The sequence below is a fragment of the Benincasa hispida genome, chromosome 9 (genome assembly GCF_009727055.1).
Source record: "Benincasa hispida cultivar B227 chromosome 9, ASM972705v1, whole genome shotgun sequence".
In the NCBI taxonomy this organism is placed as follows: Eukaryota; Viridiplantae; Streptophyta; class Magnoliopsida; order Cucurbitales; family Cucurbitaceae; genus Benincasa; species Benincasa hispida.
The window spans coordinates 28,778,750-28,785,331 of NC_052357.1; positions in this window are offsets into that span (position 1 = coordinate 28,778,750).

Here is a 6,582-nt window from a genome sequence, read left to right on the forward strand (position 1 = left end):
AGTTTTTTAAGAGTCCTAATCAATAGTGTATCAAAAAGAACAATTTAAATCGCTTCTAGAATAACATGAAAAAAAAAAAGAAGTCAATTTGCTGGATTTGTTTTAAAAAATATAGTACCAATTGATGTGTATTTGTTTTTAAAATAATGTAAAGAAAAACCTAAAAAATCAGTATTGTAATTACTTTATGATCTAAAATTTTTCTTTCAGGGCTAGCTCCAATTTTTTTAGTACATAATGGACCAAACAAAACTAGTTACATTACTAACAGCATTCACAACCACAACATCAGTTACTTTTAACACTAGAGTTATTACTAAATGACTATAGGAGGATAGAAAACACATCACACATAGTAGACATCATATTAGACAATTAGCATATTTTTGACTCGTTCATGAGTCTAACTTTTGTTGTCGTCAATATTTTAGCCCACGACGTTAAGAACCAGATAGTTCAAAGAGAATTTATACGGTCTAGCGAGATTGTTTCTGGGCATTTCAACACTATTTTATTAACGGTGTTACTGTTACAAGACGTGTTGTTAAAAAAAAACTTTGCCGATCACAAACTCATGTACAAATCAACGATGAAAATGGTTTGAGGTACAGTTCAACTACACCAACATTAGTTTGACGTGACTTATTTGTTAGGTGAATATATGCACATGAATATTTCTTATTTTGTTCCGTCGCAGAAATGTCTGGGTGCATTAGATGGCACGTACATCAAGGAAAATATCAGTGCAACTGATCGCCCAAGGTATAGACAAGGAAGGGTGAAATTGCAACAAATATACTCGGTGTATGCGATATAAATGGCGACTTTGTATTCGTCTTATCAGGGTGGGAAGGATTCGTAGCTGATTTTCCAGTTTTCAGAGATGAAATACCACGACCTAACAGACTGAGGGTTCCGAAGGGTAACTAGCTACACATACTATCTCTCCCTACTCATTATATTTCTAATATAAGGTCTAAAACGATTGGACGTTCAATAGGATATTATTATCTATGTGATGTCGGATACCCAAATGCAGAGGGTTTTTTAGCTCCATATAGAGGCAAAAAATATCATCTTTCAGAATGGCGAGGAGGAGGTAATGCACCAACAACTCCATGATAATTCTTTAACATGAAGCATTCTTCTGCACGAAATGTCATCGAGAGAACGTTTGGGTTGTTGAAGTGTAGATGGGAAATCTTGCAAGGAAAATCATACTACCCAGTGCAAATCCAATGTTGAACCTGTTAGGATTGGTATCCTGATTCTCCCATAGTCTCGTAGTTTATAAACAGTTTGTACACATTGTTATTAATAAAATAGGTGTTGTTTTATTTGCATTTACTCATATCCAATATTCAAAGATCTGTGGACTGGTTATTTCATGTAAACTTAAGCATGTATGTGAGACATACAAGTGTTGGGATTAGTGTCCTAATTCTCCTAGAGTCTCGTAGTTTGTAAACACTGTACACATTGTTATGAATAAAATAAGAGTTATTTTATTTTGCATTTACTCATATTCAATAAACAAAACTCCATGGTTATTGTATGAAAACTTAAGCATGTATATGAGATATATAAGTGGATCATGTCTTAAGTGATAACCTAAAAAGTTCTGTAGTATAAGGATTAAGGAGGGATACCTAATCCTGGTGACACTACGGATACGGCCCGCTTTATAGAGGTTTACAAGTATTGTGAACTACTACAAATGGTTGATCCTGACCATTCATGTGGAGACATGCGAGTAGGGGTTTCCTATATAAAGAGTTTGTATAAGACCAGAACACGAGATAATTCGTCTCTTTATATAACGCCGTTGATACTTGAGACCTACATCTCACCTAAACGACCATAGGTGACATGACCTTAATCCTGAGTGTTTTGGAAACTCCAGGCTTTGAGGGTGATCCTTTGATTAGTATGGATGAGAGTGGCCAGATTGCCAACTCAACAAGCCTATCTTTTTAGGGATTTTTCTGAATAGAGAGTTAGGAACTCAGTTACACAAGATGAAATTCACTTCTTCCCCGAAGTAGAAATAAGTAGATAGATTACTCCCTTAAGGGCTGATTCCAGGTCTTGAACATAGTGGCCACTACTTCTCTTTAGAAAAGAAGACTCGATCACAGTAGGACTATGACTTATGTTCATTAGAGGGATCAGTGGTACTTAAGAAGTTAGATGTAACTACAGAGGCAAAACGGTAAATTAGCCCAGTTGTACTTACGAGCGATCTGTGAAGGGTTATCGCACTATTGCTTGGTGATATGGACACAAAATATATCTGTAGTAAAGAGAGTGCAGCTGTCGGTCTTTAGTGGAGTGTCTGACAGTTAATAGAAGGTAGATCTTGTGATTAAAGAGTTTAGTTAGCTATTCAAGTACCTTTGGAGCTTCAAGTTACAGGTCCATAAGGTCTCCTTGGTAGCTCAATGGATTTAAGTTGAGAATCAGTTCTTGGTGATAGTTTGAAGCGTTCAAATTGACATGAGGAAATTTAATTATATATGATATAATTGGTGTGATGTATGAGATACATCAAGTGGAGGATTAATGTAAATATGATTTACATTAAGTACCATAAAATAGAAAAAAAAAACTATGGTTTATATCTTTCATGAGATGAAATATTAAAACTATAGGTTATAGATATAATATGGTAAGTTGGTTATCATATATATTTATAATAATATTAATTATTTGATAATTATCTCTTTTGCTCAATAACCAATTGAGTGGGAGGTTATTGGTGGTTTTATGGTAACCGTGAGATAAAAGGGAAAATGTTTTTCTAAATTTAAAAGAGTTATTACTTTCGGAAAGGAACTCACAGAAAGAATATCAAGTGAAATGGTTTCACTAAACGATAGCTCATAGAGAGACTAAATGATCATGGAATGTTACTATACGATAGTTCACTCAGGTTGTCGTAGCTAAACAATCGCAGGGCATTGTCTATACGATAGGCTGCCTTCTTCTACACAATTGAGCATTTCGTCTATATGATAGACACTTCTCATCTCCCACTTGCTCAATCACCTACACAATTGTTGTTTCTCCAGTCTCTTCCTCTAACCAAGTCCATACAGAGCCCACAACTCCTGGATTCTCACATCGAGAATACCAAGGTAACTATTATGGTGGTTTCCTCACTCAACTTAATTGATATCGAGGTTTTAGAGGCCGTTCGTTGTGTTCGTGTTGTTTGTGTGGTGGTTGTTGTTAATCGTGTTGTATTGTGGTTGTTATGTTCGAGCATTCGTGTATTTCCGTCTTGGAGACTATTCGAGCATTCTTGATCGAGGGAGTTTGAAGAATGAGTCTTCAAAGGTATGATACTCTATCCCTTGATTATCTGTAAGCATGCTGTAATTTCTAGTTGTTGCATGGCCAATTAGTTTCTGTTTGTGTACTATAATTGTGTATGTTCAATTTTGAATGGAATTTAAAATGATCATTTCGCTGCTCATGGAAATCTTCATGTCTGATTTCTTTCAACAAGTGGATCATACCTTAAGTAATAACCTAAATGGTGTATAGTATAAGGATAAAGGAGGGATACTTTATCCTTGTGATACTACAGATACGACTCGCTTTGTAGATAGTTGCAAATGGTCTGATCCTGACCATTCATGTGGAGATATGCGAACGAGGGTGTCCTATACAAAGAGTTTGTATAAGATCGGACCACAAGATGATTAGTCTCTTTATATAACGCCATTGATAATTGAGAGTTACATCTCAGTAAAACGACCATAGGTGACATGACCTTAATCCTGAGTGTTGTGGGAACTCCTGCCTATGAGGGCGGTCATTTGATTAGTATGGGTGAGAGTGGCTAGATTGCAAACTCAACAAGTCTACTTTTTGGGGATTTGTCAGATTAGGAAGCTGGAAACTCAGTTAAACAAGACAGAATTCATTTCTTCCCCGAAACAAGGGTAAGTAGATAGATTGCTCCTTTAAGGGTTGATTCCGGATCTTGAACATAGTGATCACATCCTTTCTTTGGAAGAGAGGACCCAGTCATAGTAGGACTATGACTTATTGTTCATTAGAGGAATCAGTGATACTTAAGGAGTTAGATGTAACTACAGGGAAAAAACAGTAAATTGGCCCAGTCATACTTACAAGTGATTTGTGAAGGGTTATTGCACTGTTGATTGGCTAATATGGACACAAAATATATTTATAGTGAGAAGAGTGCAGTTTTCGGTCTTTAGTGGAGTGCCCGACAGTTAACGGATGGTGGATCCCGTGACTAAAGAGTTTAGCCAGTTATTCAAGTACGGTTGGAGCTTCAAGCTACAAGTCCATAAGGTCCCTTTGGTAGCTCAATGAGTTCAAGTTGAGAATCAAATTTTGGGGTTAGTTTGAAAGGATTTCCTTCAATTGGTATCAGAGCTAGGTTGTTCTAATATTCCAAATACCATTTCTTTATTGAACTTATTTTACAGTCGTGGTGGGTTTTAAGCTTTCTGCATTGCATTTAAGAGTTAAATGCGTTTGTGGATGTGTCGATGAATGTTTACGGGATGGTTGCCTCTACTTAAAGTTTTCTTTAAGATTATAAAGTATTAATTTGTAAGGGCCTCTGCATTTTTTGGCATAATTAACAAGCAATCGAGTTTGTATTCAAAGTGTTTGAAGTTTTTTAGGTTGTTCGTGATGAAGTTTCGAAGCATGGAGATGCAGTTCTCATCAAGGAAGAAGACCGAAGGTTAGTCATATTATGTAACCCAAGGTAAACAATCGTTGATATTTGGCTAAACGTTCGTGTAGAAAAGTTCTACGCATGTAGTATTTATTAAACGATCGTTTAACTAATGCTAAACGATGGGATAAAGTGTTTACTCTATCGCGTAGCATTAGTTGCTCGATAGCGCGAACACTGGAGGTAAACGATCGCATAGAGTTTTGACACTCATCGTTTAATAAAGGGCACGCGCACTAAACGATTGTGTAGCTCAGCATACTTCATCGTATAGTCACTGACTACACGATCACGCGGTATACGATACCTTACACTTGCTCAGTGATCATTTAGACGATTATGCTTAACTGCATCGTTGTCATCTTCTTGATTGTTTAAGGCTTGCGTTGCACGATGCGTACTGCACAATCACGGTTCCTTCATTCTTCATCATATAGTCAAAGGTACATGATTGTTGCTAAACTATCGTTTATGCTTATACAGCGTTGTTAGACGATTGAGTAAAGATTTACTCTCTCATGTAGGCGATCACAAGGATTTGGTACACAATCAAGGAGACGCATTTCTTCGTTCGGACGGTTCATGATCTGGTTCGCCTGTTTGAACCGGTTGACTCATTGCTATTTGTAATAGTTAGCTTTGTTTTTTTTTAAGGATTGGAGGCTAATTATCCCAGTTCATCAACTTTTATTAAATATACATGAGATGTATGTTGTTTATATGCCATAGTATACATATAGTTCTAAAACTCACCTTAGGTTATGCATTTTATTCATGCATCATATATTATAAGTGTTATAATATAGTTTCTGGCATGATGAAATTACAAGAAAGCATGTGCATGCATCATGAAATATAAGAGGTGTATTTATGCATGCATTAAGCATATTCATGCATCATCTTTATATTATAAGCGTTATAGTATAAGGGTGTATGGAAGTATGTATGCTTGGTTCATTGCTTTATTATATAAGTGTTGTATAAAAGTAGCCATGAATGAACAATGCATGGAGCATGACACTTAGGCCTGTTTAAAGAGTTATGAATGGCTTGTTTGTGTTGCTTCGCATTGTGTATGGTTTTGGTTGTTTCCCGTTATAAGCGTTATTATGAAAATTAGAACTAAAATCGATAAGAAAGAGTTGCATGCGAATTTAGGTGAACTCATGTTTTGGAATGTTTTTAAAATTAGAATAAGATAGACCTAAGTTCAAGGTTCTAATGAGATTAGATACCTAAGTTTAATATTTTGAATCAGTTTAATAGGATTAAATTAATTTGAATAAAAGATTAAAACTGTATTAAATCTATCTATAAGGGACCTTTTGTCTAAGGTGGATTCTGTCTAGGCTGGGGTACTTAAGCTGACAGAAATAGAACACCCATATCTAGGAACTTACCCGGAAAGGTGAATTATAGATTTGCTACAAGCATGGGACAGTTGATCAAAGATTTCGATAAAGAGTTTAATGAATGATGATCAAAAGTTGTTCAACTTTCCAAAGTAAGTGTTACTTTTGGGCAAACCTAAAAAGTCACATAGTTAAAATTCTTAGCCGTGTTTTTTTAAGTAAACTAAACCCTAGGTTATAAAATACTCAGTGTGTAACACCCCGAAATTTTTTATTATTAATGTAATTTCATTAATTTTTATTAATTGAGGGCATTTTTGGAATTTTTCGACTTAAGTGTAATTGCAGGAATTTAATTATTGACGTTGAAATTATTCAATTTGGAAATTAATGGCAGGAATTAATTTCATTTTGGGAGGAAAGAAATTTAATAGAATAAAGAGGAATAGAAAAAGAATAAAATAAAATAAATATATATTATTTTATTTTATTTTCCTTTTTCTTTCT